The sequence below is a fragment of the Lycorma delicatula genome, chromosome 8 (genome assembly GCF_047948215.1).
Source record: "Lycorma delicatula isolate Av1 chromosome 8, ASM4794821v1, whole genome shotgun sequence".
In the NCBI taxonomy this organism is placed as follows: domain Eukaryota; kingdom Metazoa; phylum Arthropoda; class Insecta; order Hemiptera; family Fulgoridae; genus Lycorma; species Lycorma delicatula.
In genome coordinates, this window is record NC_134462.1 from 130,464,856 (window position 1) to 130,488,569 (window position 23,714).

Consider the following 23,714-nt stretch of genomic DNA (forward strand, 5'->3'; position numbering starts at 1 on the left):
AACAGTATTGGCTATATGGAAGAACTGTGAAAAAATTAAGAAAAATTTTGAAATAAATTTTATGAAATCAAAAAAAATTACAGCGTAGTCAACATAATGATGTAGACCAAGCACTGTTAAAATGGGTTTAGTACTAGAGGGCTAGTGATATCTCTATTAGCAGCCCTTTATTGCAAATTAAGGTGAATGATTTTTCAGAAAAATTCAGTAAACCACTTGAAATAACTTCAGCTTGGATGCAATGGTTCCATCAGCGTCATGATATTGTGTCGGGGAAAATAAAGCGGCGAGGCCGCAGCAGCTCCAACCGGTGTGTCAGAAAAATGACTAGAAACCATTTGGCCAAAATTAAAAAAGGGCTATTTGGATGAAAAAAATTATAATGCTGATGAATCCAGTTTTTTTTTTAGCTGCCACTAGAAAGAACCCTTCAGTTTAAAGGTGAGACATGTTTGGGGAAAAATTATGAAAAGAAAGACTAGTACCAATTCTTACAAGTATGACTGGAACTGACAAAAAAAGCCTTCTTGTTATATGGAAAAGTGCTAAACCCTGATGTTTTAAAATTTTGAAATCGCTTCCTGTTATGTACGAAAGTAACAAGAAAGCTTGAATGACAAGTGATATCTTTATATCTTGGTTATGAAAATGGGGCTGTGAATTAAAGATTGTAAAGGACAAAATACTGCTGCTCACTGACAGCTGTCTGGCTCATCCACATGTTGAAAATATTTTGTGTATAAAGTAAGTGTTCTTACCACCGAAAACAACAGCAGTCTTACACCCTTAGATCAAGTCATGATCAAGTTGGTAAAAGTTGATTATAAAAAACACCTAATTTTGCAAATGATACAGGATTTAGTTTAAAAAAAGGAAACACAAGTAACTATTCCGGATGCTACAATTATGTAGAAATATCATGGAATGAGGGTTCTCCGCTGACTGTAAAATTTTGCTTTCAACATGCAGGATTTTTATTACAGTCTGGCAAAATTACTGACATTGCATGTGAAGAAGAGTCTTTAGCAGAATGGGGAAATAGACTCCAAAACTAATCATTCTCAAATGCATTGTTTGAAGATTATCAAGAGGTTGACAAGGATTTAGGAATGCATGAAACTGTAATAGATGATGGTGTAGTGGCTTTAGTACTGTCAGAAATAGACGGGGATGTAGATAATGATAACGAAGGTAACAATAGCGACAATGATGAAGATATCAACCCACCAAATCTTCCTGAAGTTTTAGCAGCAATGAAAACCATTTGCCGGTTTCTCAGACTTAGAGAAATTGCTAATGAAGAAACAAAGAGTGTTTGTTTCGATTTAGAAAAGAACATTCAAAAACTATTATAACACATATTCGAAACAAAGCAAAATAACCAACTTTTTGCAGAAAAAGTAATTTTTACAATTTTTCTGTCTTCTTTTACTCTACTGTATTTGTATTTGTTATTGAATATATATATTTTTTTATATTAAAAGTAAATAATTATTATTAATAATATACAGAAATTATTATTATTTTACTGTATTACAGTACCTGTGAATATGGCATATTAAAGTAGTACCACTAACCTACCTAAACATCTGTTATTGTGACTATCAGTTATAATGGCCTAAAATTGTCCGCTCCTAGTCACTATAAACGATATTTACTGTAAACCTATATACAATACCTCAGTTACACAATCACTTATTAGATACTAACTGAGCCCACAATTGTATTCAATTAATACGAAAAAATTACTTTATTTAATCATTTAAATATATTTATTTATTATCCTCTTAACTACTGGCTGATATCCAATTAGTTTCACTTTTTTATGATAGAAATAAGTTTTTTAAAACTCATGAAATATGAAGTTTGATCAAGATTAAAATTTAGAATCTTATAGATTGAAGGGAAACACTCACTACTATTCTGCAGTCAGCAATAGCGATAAAACAATAATATTAAAAGCTGTTCTGTTCACACTTATTTCATTAAAAATCATATGATAGTAATAATACATAAATATGAAGTCATATTATTTATAAACTAGCCTGGACCCCTAGGACTGCAGAGCTTGCTTTGCTCACTGTCCTCCTTGAACAGTGGGTTCCACTCCTTGAACCACAAAGTGCTTGCTTCACTCGTCATTCCCCTCTAACCTAAGGGCTCCACCCCCTAGACCCCCAGCATTGTTTGTTCCTAATATTTATGAGATTAATACTGCTAAATAACAATATATTCATACTTTATAGAAACCTGAAAAAGAAACTAAATTACAAAAGACTGAATAGGACTAACTAAGGTAACTAAAGTACACGGACTTTTGATGAGGAAAATTCCACAACCTATTTCAGTTGCTGTGGTGACAGAAATATAATAATGAATTAAATGGATTATTTTTTTTTTTAATGAATATCTTTAATTCACAACTTCACCCGCCTCCCCCCCCCCCTCCATTGGGGATAAGCCTCAATCTATATCTTAATATCTACTCTGGGACAACATAAATGAATGTATTTTGCAAATTTGAAAGGGACCAGCTGGTTGATTCTTGTGTGATGCTCATACAGTCAAACTTTTGCATTTAATTTCATTTTTGGGGGAAAAACGTTTTACTCATTATATTTCTAAAATATATTAAAACAAAAATCCTATAACTAAATTTTATGGAAGTTTTTCACGAAATCCAAGATAGAGTTATTCTTCAAAATGATGTAATGTAAATTGCTGGAACAGCTCTAAAGCAGAAAATTACCCCCCAAAAATGTGAAAAATTTAATGTTTTATTATATATTGTTATGGTCAAAATCTTAAGCATTTATACTAACAAATATAAATTTCTGATATCGAATGAATTATTGTCATCAAGTGATGAAATAAATGTTACCTCAATTTTTTTATAAATTCAGCCTGTATACAATAAATTTCAGAAATTTAAATATGCACACAGTACTTGCAAATATGAATTCCAAAACATTAAAAGATACCTACTAATGTCTTAGGTAGGAAGTTGAAGACAAAGGTTAAACCAGTCCCTACTTTCATCCAAATAGGAGGTTCTATTAATTTTTAGAAGATATAAGATTACCAACAAGACAATTTAAGTAAATATTTATCTAATCTTAAGGAGAATTTTATGTTATTTTTTATCGTTTTGCAAATTTAATTAAAGTAGGTTTACCCATTCAACCCCCCAGATTGCTCTATTGGTGAACACATCTTCCCAAATCAGCTGATTTGGTAGTCGAGAGTTCCAGCAATCAAGTCCTAGTGGCAGTTACTTTTATACGGATCTGAATACTAGATCGTGGATATCGGTGTTCTTAGATGGTTGGGTTTCAATTATCCACATATCTCAGGAATGGTCGAACTGAGACTGTACAAGACTACACTTCATTTACATTCATACACATTATCCTCATTCATCCTCTGAAGTAATACCAGAACGGTAATTCCCGGAGCCTAAACAGGAAAAAGAAAAAAAAAAGCTTTACCCATTTGTGAGAAATAATTTTTATGTTGAAAATCACAAAATGGTGTCCAGAAAGAAATCAAAGCAAAATAGGACTTCTATCATTAGGAACATTTTTGCTCATTTTGGTGTCCTGAATTGGTACTTAAAGTTCAGAAAAGTCCTACAACTTGGGTTTATTCTGATGCATGGCTTTCACACATACACAAACAACTTAATTTAAAATCTGTATCATTTTATTTAAATATAATATTTTTCATTTCAGCAAACTGGTGTAGCCTCATGGCTTAATGCACCAGGTACCAAGTCAACCGTGCGATCAAGTTCAAGACCCAGCCAGACCGAGTTACCTTTTTTACACTTTAGATGTTATTCATTTATTTAATTCTATCGCTCACCTGTGATGTCACAACATAGCAGACAACTACAACAGCATTTTTTGGGGAGTGGGTGCGATTCTGCAAATATTGTTATTTTTTAATTGTTAATTAATGTGCCTAAGAAAAATATGACCTTAATTAGGGGAAATCACAAGATTCTGAAGATGACCTTGTTCTACAGCCTCACCCCCTTGACCTTTTAAGTTAAAAATTTAATGGCATCAATGCGGCATATATAGAAGTATTCTGACCAATTTTGGTTAAAATCGGTCCAGTAGTTCTGGAAATATAAGGAGTGCGACACCGAACACAAACGTACATAGGAACATCCGGAAAATTTCTATCCGGTTTTTTGGATTCCTTGGATGTCAAAACGTCAAGATCTGGTGAAAACCGCATATGCCCAAATTGGACCGATTGCAATACTTTCCCTTCTAGAGTTATAGTATAGAGTTGTAGTTATATAGCGCACATCTTAGGTATTAACCATTGACTCAGTTTGGTCAAAATCGTCTCAGTAGTACTGGAGATATAAGGTAATTTAAAGGCCAACCCGAACACACATACATACAAACATTAACATCCAGAAAATTTCCATCTGGTTTTTTGGTTTCCTTAGGTGTCAAAATCCAGTGAAAACTGCTTATGCTCAAATTGGACCGATTACAATACTTTCCCTTCTAGAGCTATAGCACTATCTAGACGGGAAAGTAAAAACAATCAGGAACTAGTGTATTAAATTCATCATGAATTTCAATTTTACTTGTACAACAATGAAAATCAATATTAATTGTATTTATTATAATCCAATTACACAATCCACTGTAAGAACAAAATTACACAGTTATTGACAACACTTATTTTACAACCTTATTATTATTTTTTGATTCTCTTTATAAAGTTTTAATCTCCAGTGGGTTTTTTTTTGTCTGTTCATGGGTTTGGATTTGCCTGTTTGGCTTAGATTATGAAAATAGAAGCTATAAATAAAATCATTAAAAACAACGTCCAAGATAAAATAACAATTATATTAGTAATTCTTTAACTTCATAATAGATAAATAAGTTAGCTTAGTTGGAATTACATGGTTGTTAAATTCTTTAACTGAAGTACAGTTACATTAAAAAATAAATAAAAAATTAGAATGAAAAACTGAATTCAGTCAATTATCAAAAAATAAATACTAAATAGATTTTTTTTACACAATAATTGACTGAATTTTATGTTTTATATATTTACATATTTCTTTTCATATACACATAAACTGTTAATTTGAATAAATCAAGTAAAAAGTGCAACAGTAAATAAAAAACTACAGTGTGGCAACGATGGTAGATCAAACCATAGTGGATTCGTAATTGCAATAGCAAACATTTTTAGTGGTGTCCTAACTGTTAAATATTTAATATCCTATTTTTCAGTAAATCTAGAATACTGGTAACTTTTTTTGATTTTCTTCATTAGAATAATAACTACTGGATTACTTAATTTAAAGGTTTATTCGTATTTGCAAGATGTTTTATAAACATAAAGTAAACTTATAAGAGCTCACGCGGTAATGATTTGAAATAAAATATCATTATTTGCAAACTTCTATATAAAATAAGAATTAATTTCTAGGTAAAAGTGTGTAAGAAGTAAAATTATTTCAATTATTTAACAATTTGTTCACTCATAAATATATCTCTTACTATTGTTTCTTAATGATCAAACAATATTTTCAGCTGCCTTCTTACAGAATTAAATTTTGTGTATTTAAATTAAACCTTGACAGCTTAAGTTTTTCTTTTAATATTTCAACTGGTTTTTCTTATAAAAGAGATTTTTTGGGGAAAAAATTACATTGTATTTTTGGCATCTGATGTAAAGTGATAACATTCCCTAAGCAATATCAGTATGCTAAGTTAAGTTGCCCAATAACAATAATAGATGAAAATAATCACATTAGTACTTATTAACAAAGTTATGATTGCTAGGTTGATTTCTCTTTATAGTAATTATAATTATTTTTATTTGCAGGTTTTGGTATTGATTGCGATATTAATATGATGAAGCAGAATCTTTATTTAGGCGATATAAACTTGAGTGGTAAAGGATATATTGATATGGCAGTTTTATGGAGAAAACTTGAAAAGGATTGGTCAATTAAACTTCCATATTCAGGTACGTAATTTATACATGGTTCCAGTTAATATTTTTGTTTGGTGTGATAATTTAATGTAGAAAGTGTTATAATTTAAGGTGCCAAATTTTGTCTGCATTTTAAGGATTTAACTAAAATTTTATATATTCATTTGTCTGTCGGTCTGTCTGATAAAAATTGTAGCTAATCCACCTGACCAAGCAATTTTTTATTTGACCATTTGTGACTGCTTTTGCCATTTGTTCAGAGAGATTACATGCATAGAGATATTTGCATTTATTTGCAGTTCCATTTCTGTGTCGTCAGAGTCAAAACATATTAAAAAATTTTCCCTTCTGTTACATTTCTATCTAAGTAAGACTTTGAAAAGTATTCAATCTGTTCCTTATCAATAGCAATGCATATTAGGATAGCACAGAGATTAGTCATTTACTACATGGAAAATTGATTGACGGCTAGTCATACCAATTTAATTTCATACAATTTATTTTTGTAGTTTCCCAGTCGCTAGTTGTGGCAGTAGTGAGTGTTTTAAAAGATAGTTTCATAAGTATCCTGTAATTTTTTACTGAAAAATCATCCACAGCCAACAAAAATAAACCTTTTTGTTTTTGATGCTTAGTGTTTGAGTAATATTGTGACAATTTATTCTTGTTCTTGTATGTTATTAAAATTTAAAAAAAAAAAAAAAAACATTTTAAGTAGCTACTGTTACTAATAAGGTGTTTGTGGGATTGTGAGTGTGCGTTTAAATTTATTTAAATATTAAAAATGTATACATTAAATAAAAATCAGGAGATTTTAAATTGTATTGTCCATAAAGTAATGAAAATTTAACATCACTCAATAACATTTTACATATAGGTGAGCTATAAATGAATAGTGAAGTTAAATGCTACTAAAATATTTATTTTTCATTAGAAATTTCTTTTTTATCTTATATTCATAAAAATATGTCATTGTAAGAACATAACCAATATTGTGTATTGGTAAAACTTTTAGTGAGAATTGTTAACTGAAAGTACATGTAATTTCATCGTATGCAGATTACAGTTGGCTTAGTCGATAACTGCGTAATTTATAATGGACTTCTTCAGAAGATTATAAATTATTATTATAAAGGTACATAATGCCATAAACGATTTTTATTTCTCCTCTTGTAATTAGGATGTAATCTTCAGTGTTCATACCTAAAAATTTACTGTTTTTATTAGAAAAATTTACTTGATATAATTTAATGTCAAATGGATATTTATGGATGTAATTTAAAATAACGGTTATCCAATCAAATATTAGATGCAGTCAAGTTCAAGGATAATGTCTTGGAAACAAACCGTAAGAATTTTGTAGAGTATACATAAGGATTTGACCTATATAAATTTTGTGTATGTTGATTGCCTTTAAAAATATCTCAAACCCTTCTTTTTTAAGCAGTTTTTGGGTGAATCTGTGTAAAAAGCCGCCCATTTTTAGAGGTCTGATTCCAATGGCCTTACTTTGGCTGATTATAATTCATAAAATTGAAAAACCATATTTTTTCAAATTTCATAGCTCTATTCATTATAGTTTATATAATTTATATTTATAATATGATTGACCAAACCTTAAATCATTAAATTTTATAATTTTCCATTTTTTATGAAGATATCTTCTGCAGCTGTTACATATTACATATTTCATATTATCTAAATATTGATTAGATGAAATTATGCATCCTTCAACTCATAAACTTCATACTGACATTCATTTTTAACTTTCTGTTACCAAATTAAAATGTGTGTATAATTAATTGATGGTGCTAACCTAAAATTCAAGGATTCTGCAAAACCTTGTTTGATTAAAGTTAAAATGAACAAATTTTTTATTACAAATTTTAAAATTTATTATTACAGTGTAGACATAGAGAGAAAGGGCGCAACAGTGCTTTATTTCTTTTAGATATAAATGTAAATAAATTGATCACCATCTCTAAATAAATAATACATTTAAAAAAATTGTGAAAAAAGCTGCTTACCTTTAGTTTAAAGTTTAAACTAGGTTCGTAATAAAGCCAGCACATTGAATCATAAAATCTACAAGTTGTGAAGATATCAATATTGATAAAAAGTGTAAGATAGAAAAGTTTAATACATGCTGATATAAACTTTGGTAGATTCATTTAAATATGAATAGCACTTTTAATTATTAAAAACATATAAAAATCTAAAACATTTTGTTATGAATTTTGTGAATCATAATCAGTCAAATAAAAGACCTTTGGAATCAGGTCTAAAAATGATAGCCTTTTTTTTTTTTTTTTTTGTTTTCCAGCTACTGCTGGGTCTGGATGTGTGTGTGTGTGTATATGTATGTATGTATGTATGTATATATATAGGCAAGTGCAATTACCGCTACCGGCTTGCTAGGTCTGATGTAGCTGCAGACGTAGTGCAATGCAAGTATAAATATACCAGTAAATATGTAGTTACTTGAAACCCAACCGTAAAAAAACACTGGTATACACAGTCTATCATTCAAATCCATATAGAAGCAACTGCCTTTACAAGGACTTGAACCATACAACTCTCAACTTGGAAAATTAGCTGATATTACGATGATTTGTAGACCAGTAGACTAAACCGGCGTGTGTAGCCTTTTTTTTTTATATATTCACTTTAAAAACTTCTCAAAAGTTCTGAAAATTTTTAGATGGACAACGAATGAAAAATTCAACAGGTATAATTTTTATCATACTTAATGAAAATCTACAGTCCATTTCAAAGATGTAATATTTAATTAACTAGTATTTGATTTTACTCATATAACAGAATGAATGGCCTCAGAATGTATATGGCTTCACATGTTGTTGCTATATTTTACCTTAAGATAAGGATTATTTTTTAAATAAAAACTGAAAACTATTGCCTAAGTTCTGGTTTTAAAAAATATTATTTATGTTTATTTTCTATTTTTTTTTTTTTAATTTTGTAATTTAAGAGAAGTTGAAACTACAAACTTACATAAATGCTGATTTTTAATTTACACATATGATGTATATTTAAATGTGTTCAGGGGAAATCAAAATTAAATAGCCTTGAAGGAGGACAGAACAACAAAGATATTCAAGAAAAATTGTTTTTTTTTTTAATTTCTCTATGTCTTGATGGCGAATAGATCCTGATGATTACTTTTATACAGCTTTAAAAAGATGTATTAGTTAGCTCTTTGATTTATGCTTCATGTTCTCCTAAATATGCATATTGTTATTTGTTTCAGAGTACAATTATTCATCTCCAGAGAGTCTTTCTCAGTTGGTCTACCATTGTTTTGGAAAGAAACTTAATAAAGATGATCAGTTTTCAGACTGAGAACGAAGACCACTCAGAAAAACCCAAAAGATATATGCAGGTGCATTACACAGTTAGCTTTACTTCAGCTTATTTATTATTAAGAAAAAAAAGCAAACACTCAAAAGATATTATTGAAATTACAAATTGTTTATTGTAAAAATATTTAATGAGGGGTGACTGAAATGTAATGCACAATCACTCATTGCTCACAATTAAAAAGAGTCAAAAGAACACATATGGTGTAAAAGTAGATTTTATATTCTACAGAAATTTACATTTATTTTTCCATGTAGTTTCTATTTATTTATAGCTAAACATTTATTTCAACGGTGAATCAGGTTCTTTCTTTGAAATACAACCTCACTGACTCCATTTTAGTTCATCATTTCTGCTAAAATAAATACCCTTACTATCCTACTTTAATTACAGAAGTAAGTGAAAATCACAAGTCGGAAATCTGGTGAGTACGTAGGAAATGGAATCGGATTGAATCTCAAGTTCATAATATGTTACAGAATTATCAGCTTCATGGTTTGTCAAACATGACACATGTGTCTCCTAAACTGTTTTAACATCTTTGCGTATTACACAGAATTTACAGTCTACCCATCTTCCCGGCAGTCAGTCATATTAACGTGTTTGGAATCCGAGAACGTTTCAAGAAAATTGTTTTTCCCAAGGGTTGTGTTTTTGGATTTTTTTTTATTGTTGCAAACCACATATGAGTAATTGCTCTGCAATTTTTCTGCTGGGTTGTAATAATCAATCGTAGTTACAGTACTGAAAAGGAAGTCATCTCCTTCATCAAGATAATGTTTCAGAAGCTGTTTACAATATTCCTTTTGTTTTTTATTTGTTCTTTTCTGTGAATTTGTGTGCCACCCACTGCAAACAGACTTACAATAGCTCAGTTGTACAATAATGTTTCCTATTCGTTCTTTCAATTTGACAATCTGGGTGAGGATTCATTATTGTATCGGCATCATTTTGAATCAATTCATCTACCTCCTTTTGGTATTTTTCATCAACCACAGAAATTGGTTGACCACTGAGATTTATCCTCAATTTTCACTTTACCAGCTTATCATACGCAAAATTTTATTACCCATTTACTTACAGTATATAGAAAAATTATAGTAATAGTACATAGTATAAAATTATGATGATGTATGTTATTAGTATACACTTTTTCTACTGTTAAAAATTCAATTACTGTATGTTTTCAATGAGTTATAGCAGGCATACTTGACTCCTAATAATAGCAGATGACAGAAAATCAATGTGTGTTTTGTTAGTAGTAGGGGAATAAAACTACTTGAGGACAGCACCTTGCACCTTGCACGACATTTAGTTCTCCAGTTACACTCCACTGTGCATTACATTTCAGCCGTCCCTTCTAATTTATTTAAAAAATTATATATTTTATAATGTAGCTTACACTAAACTTATTTATTCATCTAAATACCTGTAGATGAACTAGGGACCCCAGTCAACTACAGATAGCCCCCAGTTACAGTTACCTGTACTGCAGATGAATATTTTTAGTGTGTGAAAAATGCCAAGGTTGACTGGGATCACATTTGAAAGTTATCACTTTTATGGTAACAATCAATTTAGCTCAGGATGTAAAATAAGTCTGCCAACATAACAGTTGAAATTTCTCCTCATATTTCATCGATGATTTATTATTTAAAAATGTTAATTTTAATTAAATTTTTAATCAGTCCTATCTTTCCCAACTTGGTCAGTCAATTCAGTTAGGTTGGTAAGTAATTTTCCTATTAATAACTTTAAGTAGTTTCTGTTAATTATTATATTAAAATGATAGTTCTAGTTTAAGATACTATTATTAATTGATATTACATTTAATATATATGACAAAATATATTATAAATAACTTTTGCCTAATAGTAACAAACTATGAAAAAATTGATTTTGCTTAGTTATTTTCAGTTGTGAGCTTTGCACTTAAAAATAAAACACTGCAGTTATCATTTAAATTATTTTTATAATCAATTTAATTTAGCTAAAATTATTAGTATTATGAATGAATAGCAAATTAATCATATTGATTTTGTTAAATCTCCATTTATTGTTCTTAAAAACAATTTGTGACTATTTTTGCCACTGAAACACTTTGCTTTGCTTGCCTTATCTCTCCATTTTGTTAATTTTAATACATCATAGTGCATTAGGCTATCACTCCTGACATATCTCAGAGTCAAGAAAATTTTGCCTTTTAACACTGCACTAATATTCCTTTCTGTTCACTTCCTTATTAATCCAGTTTGAACTTATCAATCATCATATCATTTTCTTCTAACAGCAAATCCATCTTTGTCTTTCCTAATTCATATCGTCTCTAACGGCATGGTACCTGTCTCATACTATTTGGTAAATTTGTATTCCAATTCTTCTCTAATAGAGTTTTCTGTTAAATTAAATCACACCATTATAGTGTTCTTATATCTTTTTACAGAATTTGCTAACTTATAGTTGAAATCCCATCTCTTATTATGACTGCTTCTTATGACTCTTTTTAACTGTTTACAAAAAATCATTTAATAATTGATTAAATTAGCACTTACTATAGTTTAATTAAAATTTATAATAATACTGATGTTCATGTACTGCAATATAATGAAGAAAAATCTAATTTTTTTCCTAACTTATAGCCTGTTCCAACAAATTTTCAGTTTCTATTTAAGTAATTATTTCTTAGATGACTTTTATTTATCATAAAGAATTGTATAAAACTGCTATAGAAAATAAAATATATATATTTTTTTGTAACACTTGCGTTTTTGGTACAGCATTAGATGCATACTGTTTATTAGAAGTTTATGGAGTATTCAGGGATTGTTGTTTGAAGCAGAATATACCATTTTATGAAATTTGTACTGAGGTGATTGTTAGCTGTGGAAAGAAACCAGTTAAAAGTAAACCTTCAAAACAAAGTGTACGTACTTAAAGGGATTTATTTAAAAAAAGTAACAATCCATATTATTTCTTATTATGCCATACATTTTTTTTTTGTTTTCATTCATAACAAATAACAAAAGTACAACTATATATTTTTATTTTGTTTCTTTTAAACTGTAAAGATTTTTTTTAATTGCAGAACAATTTTTGAATTTGAAATAATTTTTATTTTATCACTGTTTGTTTTTTGTTTGTAATTTTTTTTTTTTTTAATATCTTTTACATCATTTTAAACTGTTTTACATAGCCTAAGGGTTACGTATAAATTGATGACTGTGTTATTAATAAAACTATATATATTTTTTTAAATGCTTCTATATTCATTTAGAAAAATAATTCAAGTCGACTATATATAACAAACCTTATGAAATGCAATTAACAATGGATAATATAATAAACATTAAATTAGAACCATATAGTTACATAAGTTGAAGTATTATGTCATCTGTGAAGTAATTTCAGGAAATGGACAATGCAGAGATCTAATGTGAGAATTATAAATTCTCACATTGAAAAATAAATTGAAGAAGAGGAGAGGCAATTACTATATCTTGCATCACCAAAGAGAAACTTTACCTGTGAAGAGTAATAATATCTTATAAACACCACTTAATGAAAAAAAATTGAATATAATATTATTTTAAAACCTTGTTCTTTTTTTCATTATTGTTGAGAATCTTAGTTTATTTGAAGAAAACTATATGAATTATGGCAAATTAATGCATAAGAAGAAGTATCTCTGTTTTTACCTCTGTCGCAGTAGTATGCTTTCAATGTTTCATAATTTTGATGGTAAATTATAAGGAAAATTGTATTCAAATATATATAAGAACTGAATTATAGATCTTAGTAGTACAATTTATGCATTTATTTATTTTTATTTTTCTGATTATTGGTGTCAATGTGATAGTCATTATAAAAAAAAGTTGCTGTTTCACTTTTCAGTGTAGGAAGGATTTTTTTTTTACCTGAACCTTGCATTTTATCAAAATTTTTAACATTAAATAAATACCAATAAAAAACAACAAATTAAACTTTAATTTTTCAAATATAATTATCAAATATTGATAACTGAAATTACACTACTGGAAAAAAGAAGAAAAAACATATAGAACTTATATGTAGTAATTCATGTAGGTTTTCTTCAAATAAATTTAAACTATCAAGTGTACAATAGAATAAGTTGTTTCTTAAAGGCAAGATTTTTTCTGATAAATAATATAGTAGTAACTTTATCGCTTTATGTTTTGTTTATGTATTTTAAAGTAAATGAAGAAAAATGTTAAAAAATGCACCAACATAATAGTGAAGACTTTAGAAAGAACTGGAGATTTTTAACTCCCATTACTGATAATTTGGAATATTTGTAAAATAATTGATGCAACTGTTTGTTATTCTTTTGTTCAGAGATAAGATTACAATTAGTGTATTTTATATAATGCATTTTCATTAGTAAAAGCATTCTTATCACTCCAAACTCATTACAGCTGATCACCGCAGTGAAGTTTATTTTGATGAAGCGTAAGAGAACTTTATTTTATTATAGTTCAGTACATATTTAAATAATATGATTTTAGATTGAAGATGTTTTTGTTTTACCTTTTATTACAGCCAGTCTGCTAGTGATGATGATTTGCATTGCTAAATGAGTAGTTCTTGAAATGGATAAAAATATTTCTCCAAAAAAAATATATATTTATTTGCTATAAATGAAATTATGAAACAAATTATATGCAAGAGCATATTATGCTGTTGAAGGTGATATATATATATACATTATTCTCCTAAATCTATATATGTTATATGAAATATAAACCATGAAAAACAATTAATTAGAATAGTTAGACTTACCATATTAATTTCCAGTAACCTGTTTTTAGATTATCCTCTACTTCAGTTGATATTAAATTCTATATTTGTTACTTAAAACATATTCTTTTAATATTTTATCATTTCTGGACAGAAAAATTTAAATGTACACTCATAATATCATTCAATATTTCAAAATAGAAAACATAATTTTGAATAAAATAACAAAGTACATTTAAAGTACGTGCAAAAGTACTTTCATGGAAAATTAAGGTAAGATATGTACTATATTCTCCACTAGGTGGTTTAGTTAATAGAATTAAACTATAATTTAACAACCCCACCGGGTTGGTCTGGTGGTGAACGCATCTTTGTAAATCAGCTGATTTTGAAGTTGAGAGTTCCAACATTCAAATCCTAGTAAAGGCAGTTACTTTTATACAGATTTGAATACTAGATCGGAGATACCAGTATTCTTCAGTGGTTGGGTTTCAATTAACCACATCTCAGAAATGGTCGACCTGAGACTGAAGAACATATCATCCTCTGAAGTAATACCTGATGATGATTCCCAGAGGCTAAACAGGAAAAAATTAATTAATTAATTTAACGGTACAGAGGAATAATATTAATCATATAAGATTAATTTCAGTAAAATATATATATATATATATATATATATATATATATATATATATAACTTTATATTAATTGTTGTGGTTCGCTTCATATATAATAGTCTCAAATCTTTTAGAGCATCATGGTCTCAGATGCATCTGAGACCAGTAGCTCTAAAAGCCACAAAAGAAGTTGTAGATAATAGTAATTTTTTTTTTGTGTGAATTATTTATTTAATACTTTTTATATCTTATTCACAGAATGAACGGCTGGAAATGCCACCAAAGCCAAATCCAAATGCAGTACCTGTTAGTTGGCTTCGAGTTGTTTGTCAAAGTGGATTAGAAGGATTAGGTAAACAGTTGCGTATGTGTGGAATTGACACAATGCTATTGCCACATATGTCAAACCATGATGATTGTTTAAAAGTGGCACGTCAAGATGGTCGTGTTATTCTTAGCAAAGGAAGTGTATATAATAGGTATTGTCACAGGTTTTACATAAAAAATAACAAATATGTATATATATATATATATATATATATATATATATATATATATATATATATTTTTAAATCTAATAATTAGTAAAATATTTGAAGTACAAAAATAAACTGCATTGGCTTACAATTTGATATTTCTGTACACTTAGAATGTCTTTTGTGTAGCAGCTTAAAAATCAAAGTTGTATGCTCGGGAAAAATGTTTGATTCAGTGGCTGAAGCCACATTTAATAACTAATATCTGTAGGTCACTAAAGTTAAACAGCAGCATGCAGCAGTGGCATTTCTTAATGATTAAAACCATAAAATTGATTCCACTTATAAAAGTGGACAAGAGGTTCTCCTTTTAGGAGAATTGTGTTGGAAGTGTCTCTTAAATTCTGTTGTGACTGTGTGAATTTATCACATAATTATTTTTATATATCTTTCTCTTTTGATATCCAACTATAAATGGAAATGAGAAGACATTTATTTACTGATTCTTAGATATATATTTTTTTTAATGTGCATTTAAAAATTGTTGAATTTTCTGTAAATTTCTTATAATCAAGCAAATTAAAGTTAATAAAAAACTTTATTTAAGACACGGAACGTAAATACATTTCAATTAACATTTATATAAAAAGAAATCTATATCTTGTGGTGAGGGTACAAAATTAATTACTTTTATTACTCAGGAAAATGTTTTAACAAATTAAGAAAAAACTTGATTCTCAAGTTATTCTTCTTAAGCAGAAGAAAATATGGAATTCCTAGATACCAAAACAAATTTGTTGTAGAATGATTGAATATGGGTTAATAGAATTGTTAAGACTCTGGTTTCATTTCCTCCTTTTTTATTTGTAAAAATAAAAATGTTTACTTTTTTCTTATTCTTATTAAATGAATTTGTCCAATGCTCTGTTGTTAGTCTTGTACCACCCTTCAAAGACTCAACATGTGTTTATTACGAATGTATTAATTAATACAATAATGTTATATATATATGAATTACAAGTTCAAAGATTATAATAAAAATAATTTACATTATAAACGAAATAAAGACTTTTATTTATTTGAATGAATCTGCGAATAATAAAATATTTAGAATAATTAAACTTAACTGAGGTATTGAACCAAGATGGCATATTATTCGACAAATATTACAGTTAAGTAGAATATCTCTTAAATAAAAGTTATTTGATCCCAAAGAAAATTATAGTAGATATTAGAAACGGTAGACTACCTGCAGTATTTGAAATAGTTCAAAGTATTTATGAAAAACAATAACACAAGCGGTTTATTTAAAACAATTACACTTGATATTAGTAATTCTTAAAATATAATAAAAATGAAGAATTTATAGGGATTGAAAAATATTTTTTTTATTTTTAAATTATGATATTAATTTATTATTTTGTTACAGTTATATAAAAATGTTCCTCTGGGACATTGCTTTAGAGTAGATTCTGAAACGCCTGAAAAACAACTAATCGAGGTGCTGGATTATTTTAATGTGGTTGTTAAAGAAAGCGATATTTTTAGTAGATGTATGGTAAGTAAAAACCTCTAAAATTAATTATAAGATACTTATTTAATACACTGGGATAACCGATTCAGTTTTTATTTCCAGGAAGTTGATTCAAGATATAACATTGTCATATCCCTGTTTCATACTGTACTGCAAGAACCCATAGGTTTTACAGTATCATCACTTTTGGTTTAGATGGTAGTTTAGTTTATGCTAATTGATCTACATCAATACTAAAGGATATACAGTATGACATAGTATATCATGTCAGTAATCAATTTCTAATTATTTTTTCTACAGAATTTTATATATATTTAGATTTTGTTACATTTTTGTAGTTGTTTAAAATTATAGTAATGCTTCTGTGTATTTTATCTATTTTTAATATTTTAGCACGTACATTAATGAAATATAATTTTTTTCAATTCTCTATGCTAATTTCATTTGAAAGAAATAGAGCTTTTATCACAGATAAACATCTGTGATAAAAACTTTATTCCATCACTAACTTTCTTTTGTTTCAGATTTTTTTTATTGTATTTGTTTTTTAATCACTTCTGGATTGATTTACGCAGTGTAACTTATTTTAGAATATTTACAGTAGTTATGAACATCTTTTGTCAATATTTCTAAAAATTATTTTTAAAATCTGATTCCAGTCATCCAGTTCTGATATTTCTACATATCAATTTAACTGAGATTAATGGTAATGATATTTAATTATATTATTCTCGTGAAATTTTCAGATTTTAATCTTTTCAGAAATCTTTTAAAATCACTTTTAAAAACAACCAAATGTAACACTAATTGTGTTGCATATTATTGGAAATATTTTAAGTTCAATAACAATATAGATCCAGTGTGTATGATTATGGAGGACATAGCTATTGGGCTTCATAGAAAAAATGTTGATCATGAAGAGCCTCATTAAAGTCATTATTATTTGGGAGTTCCCATTGTGAAACACTATAACATTTTTTTTCCATTATAATTTTTTATTGTTCATATTTATAAAAAAATATTGGATTGTGTAAATGGAAAAATGTCATAACAGATATAACCAAATGTAGTTTTATAATACTACTTTAGAACGAATAAATACTATAAAAGATGTTTGAATTTATAAAAATTTGATAATTTTAATAATTTAACTAGCACCTGTAATTCTTTTTAATTTATTTTTCATTACATAGAAAAATTAACTGCAGGAATTTCCAGATTTATCACTGACAGAGATAAAATATTAGCAAATATCAGGAAAGTTCAGCAACAAAATTACCACCTTTTTAATATGTATTTGTACTGAATAAGTTTGTAAGTATTATTCCCTTGTTCTGATAAATCCTATAGGTCATTTACATGTTCTTAATCTATCTGAAAAATAAACTTATCCAATCTACAATATTAATTATAATTAATCTTCGTTTGTGAATACTTAATTAATATTTATGCTTTTTTAAACTTCAAAATATTTGAAACAAATATTATATTTTTTTTATAACTAGTATACGATTGGTTGTAAAGTTCTTTTTAATCCAGTCTTTCCTGTTACAAATTACATCATAAAATATTCTTATTATTGTAAAAGGAGTTTCACGACATCTAACTCAGAGATATGTTCGTCCACATACGATTATTCAAGGAGTGGTGGAGCAGTGCATGTGCAGGTGTAATTTGGAGCAAAAAGTTCATATTAACTTAGATCTGAAACTTTTTTTGTTTCGTTTAATATCTGTTATATTTTAATTCTAATTCAAATTTCTTAAGTGTATATTTGTTTTTTTATTGATGTTACATCAATTTTCTCATAAGTAAATTAAAAAAATGTTTCGCTAAGCATTATTTATATATTGGTAGTTAACAAGGTTAACCAAAAAAAGAAAGCTTTTTGAGCTTAGAAAACTACTGAATATACATATCTGGGACCCACTTGTTTTTACATCAAAAAACATATTAATAGCTACTAATTTTTTCCGCATAATATATATCCTAAAATTTTAGTATTGTATTATTTTACTTTTAAAGCGTGAGTAGGGGTGAAAAGGTAATAAAGATTTTAAAATAGTGCTTGTAAACCTATTTTTTTTATGAACTTTTCCCTCATAATACTCTCAGGAATGTGCCCCATGTGTGGGATGAGCTTTGTTTGCACGATATTAATTATAAAAAATTGTGAATTTTGGTATGAAGGTTTCCTGTATGAATTTGGTATGGCAGGATGGTGATCCTGCCAGATGCAAAACCTTTTTTTTTTTATCGTCTTACTTTTATATGGTTTTTTTAATTATTTCAGGTGTGTAATGGAGACAATTTCATTAAAGTTGAACCCACTGTTATTAAAGAATTGGTTGTCTCAAATGCAAATATCCGTGATCTCCCTGTTAGACGAAACTATCAACAGTATTCAAATTATGTTGATAATGCTACATTAGATATGGAAAATAGATTTTTATCTGACGAAGATGATGATGATATCGAAGACGGTGATTTTCCCGGACCTCCTATTGATAAACCTTCATATTATAATCCACGATTCAGTGATGCTATTCAAGTTGATAATTGTGGAACGCTTAATGGAGTTCATATAAAGGTATTAATTCTTCATTTTTTTGTTTTAAACTAACAGCATAAAATATTATTTTTGTGGTGTTATCTAATACATTAATCATTCACTTTTGTAATACTGAAATATTATACTTCCCAATATTGAAATACATATACGAGGGACATTCAATAATTGATGTAGAGAAAAAATAGTTCATTCAGTAATAACACATTTAATTAGCTCTTCCATCACAATTAATTTAAACATAACCTCTTCTGTTGATTTCAGTACGTCAGCTCTGCTTAAAACGTGTGTGCTGGAAGAGCAACACTCAGTAATAAGATTTTTGCTCTCAGAAGGTGTGAAACCAGCGGAAGTTTACTCAAGAATGTTGAAACAGTATGGTGAAAAGTGTTCAAACCACAGTAACATGTATAAGTAGGGGAATAGTTTAATTCTTGTAGAACAAATGTGACTCCATCGCTCTGGATGGCCAGTTGATGTTTTGACTACTGTGCTGCAAAATTGCATAAATGGCCTTATTTGCAAAGACAGGAGAGTCAGAATTTCCCAAATTGCTTGTTTGTATAATGTTAGTGTTGGAACTGTGCATTCAATTATTCTTGACGTGCTGAATTATCGAAAAACATATTCGAGATGGATTCCAAGGCAGTTGACTGAAATCCATAAAGATACCTGGATTCACATTTGTTCTGAGCTCAAAGAACGGTTTAAAGCAGAAGGTATTTCCCTTTCTAGATCGTTTAATAACCTCTGGTAAAATGTGGATACACCACTTCAAGCCCGAATCCAAACGGCAAAGTCTTGAGTGGAAACATATCAAAACATATTCACATATCAAAAAAAATTCAAAGCTCACATATCAGCCAGTGAAGTGATGTTACGGCCTTCTGGGACTCGCCAGGCCCAATTTTTAGTGACTATTTAGAAGAACAATGTATCGTGAACAGTGAGTACTATTCTTACACGCTCCAACAGAAAGTGATATCTGTGATAAGGCAAAAATGCCAGGGCACTTTCTCAAAAGGTATGATTGTCGCATGACAACATGCAAGGCGTGTGATGTGGGAGGCCCACATCGCTCAGAGAATGGGAGAAGCGCTCAAGAAGTTGCGTTGGGAGGTATTGCCATATCCGATTTTTATTTGTTCAGCCCACTCAAAGACTTTTTACGTGACAAGAAGGTCAACATCAAAGCGGTGATAAAAGCGGTACACAAATAATTCAAACAGCAAGGTAAATACTTACACTGTGAAAATTAGAAAGCTCACAGAATGGTTGGATGAGTATCTAAATGTTGCTGGATACTAGGTTGAAAAGTAGTGTAAGTTTCATTGTCATTGAAAAAATTGTTTTTTTCTAATCAATTTATCTCATTAATTATTGAAAAAGCCCCTCGTATAAATAAGTGACAATTGTATGATTTGTTTTTTAGTATTGATGTAAAATGTTATTTACTTAAATAGTAAATTTAAAAAAATAATTTATCTTGTTTACATTGTGCATTTTTACTTTTAGTTGGGATTCATTTTTTTGCTTTTGAGGGACTTGAGCGGTAGGCTACCTGCCATGAAACAGCAGTAGTATTGAAAATGTTATATCCATTCTCAAGAATAATTAGGTTTACTAAGAAAAAATGTTAAAGTGATTACTTCTTTGATGAGCTGAATTTTCTTTGATGTACACATACAGAACACATTGAAAAGAGCCCTAAAAGTGACACTTTTGCTTTGTTCACGATCAAAAGTTGTCTTTATCTTGAACACTTTTCCTCTCAAATGCAAGTCAGACTATTGCCACTTTTACCTATAATGATCTCCATTCATCACAGTTATTACAAAGACTAGGGCATGTATTGCAAAGGAACAGATTAATGTACCCTTTTATATTGATATCTTCTCTTTTTTATCAAAAACATTTTTTACAGCTTACAGCAGAGGTGCACTAGAGCTCATTTTAAAAAGGTTATGGCTAATTCATGGGTAATATCCCACCAAGGAACTGAAATATGTTTTTCATATAAATTCACATACAAGTAGTAAAAAAAAAGTAACTTTTTTAATGTGAGGCTTTTACCATTCAAGCCACATAATTTATTCCTTTCATCCAATTAACATGAAAACAATTTAATTTATATTTGTTAGAAGTGAAAATGATTATTACCAAAGAATAAATTCTTAACATTTTTTTCCTTTTACATTATTTATTGCACTTTTGTGGTTGTGACAATTTTATGTGTTAGAAGGGTAATATAAAATGTACATTGTTGATGTATGAATTGTTTGTAATGTTGTTGAATTAATGTGGTCTTTCATGAAATTCGTTGAAGTTGGATAAGAAATAACCTGAAAATCACAATTTACAGTAGTCAAACAGCAGAAAGTAGAATTTTGGAATTTTCAGCCCTAAGATCAAATAGTATCTGTATGTGTCATTGGATTTTTTTTAGATTGTTTGATTCTACGTCTAAGATTTTGTAACATTTTTATAATTTTCATATTTTGTAAGATAAATTTTCAATTTAATTTCTGTTACAATTGTTATTATATGTATTTTCTTTCTGTAGGTTGAAGACATTCCTGCTGAAGTCATTGATCGCTTTAATATATTCTATATTTGTGAAACGTGTGGAAAGTGTTACTGGGATGGAAGTCATTTTGAAAATGTTTTGAAAGGACGTCTTCAGAAAATTATTGATTCATCAGGTTCATAATTAACATTTTTAGACGAACCCTGTATTTTACATAAATATTATATGTAAATGGAAATAAAAAGAAAGTTTATTATTCAATTTTTAAAAAATGACTATCATATATATTTTTATATATTTTACTTCTTAAGTCCAATTCTTTATTTTCATTTTTTAATTTACTATAATCTTTGATATGATTACTTTGAGAAAAGGAATTAAAAAAACTTAAGCTTTTTTTAACACAATCACTGAAAAAAAATTTTGTTGTCAACATAAATGTAGTATTTACAGTATAAACATAATAATAACACTATGTAATTTTTTGGTATGTAATAATATTGCTATGTTAACACATGCAAAGTAAGTAAATAATAAATATTAAATACTTGTAAAATCAATGTTTTAATGAAAACCTGCCCAGTTATCTTAGCTATTATAGTAGATAATATACTTTACATTCATTATTTGCAATCTTAATAGTTATATTTTTTACCCTATATACATTTAAAATTCTACTTTTTTGCCAGTAATGGTGTTAAGTTACCTTCCTTTATGTACCATCATTCTAGAAAAGGTATTAAATAACAATTCAAAAATCTAACAAGCCAAACATTTTTTTTGGCTTGTTAGATTAACCTTGAAGGTGACCTAGACAGTCCTTATACACCTTCAATAGAAGTGCTGTTGAAGCCGCTTCACTCGTTTGATCAAGTGAAGCGGCTAATTCTCTTCCTACATGTGATATCAGGCTCTGTAACACTAGTACAAGAACCCAGCAATCAAGATATGGAAGAGAGAAGAGCAAGATATAAAACTGAATGTCTAGGTTATCATCAGTTTAATGAGTAGTAGCAAAGGCTAAAATTAAGGCTTACTTCAACTTGTATAGTTACAAGTTATCATCTCTTCATATGTTAACTTGCTAGAACTGAAATACATTTAAATTTAAAATGATACTTAATTAAATCAAATTAAACTATAACATAATTATACATTTGCGTCACTCTTGATTTGCCAACAAAACAAAACAGTTATTACGTACAAGTAATTTAGTAAATTAGGTATTTACTTAATAACTACTTTGTTTTGCTGGCAAATCAGAGTGATGCAAATGTATAATTATGTTATAGTTTAATTTGATTTAAATAATTCTGTAAGGGACACCTTCCAGCATCATCGATCAAAACTCTTGCTCCACTGCCATTATGTGTCCTCTTTGTGGCCTTTCTTTGTTAGTAGCTAAAGCCTATTCGATTTAGTTTAACAGATGGCCATCATAAACAGACTGTTTGCTGTATATCTCAGCAGCGAACGTGTTAATGTAAGGTTTTGTTGTTCAAATCAATATTTTTTACTAATCATACAATTATATATTAAGAAGTATGTGTGTTAATATAGTATGAAGTATTTTTAATACATAATATTATATTGTATCTTGTTCTGAATTTTTATTCAAAGCGTAACATTTTGTCTGCAAAGAGCATAATAATAAAATTATTATTTTTATGCCTCATTATCATTAGTATGAGACATTTTTAAAAAGTAAGGGCTGAAGAATAAGAGCAATAAAAGTAATAACAGAATTTCAGAAATTGGAATTAGTGTTTAATTTCATTAACTGAATAGTTTTATGTTTTATTATATTAAATAATATATTTCATTAGTATAAATTTATGAGATACAAGAAATTCAGTTAATTTCAATAATGCAATATTTG

At 28.3% G+C, this 23,714-nt stretch overlaps 1 pseudogene; it reads left to right on the plus strand.

The window, feature by feature from the left end:
• LOC142329531 (exonuclease mut-7 homolog) overlaps positions 1–22,107 on the plus strand; it is a 47,259-nt pseudogene extending 25,152 nt beyond the window's left edge.
• The last annotated feature ends 1,607 nt before the right edge of the window (positions 22,108–23,714 follow it).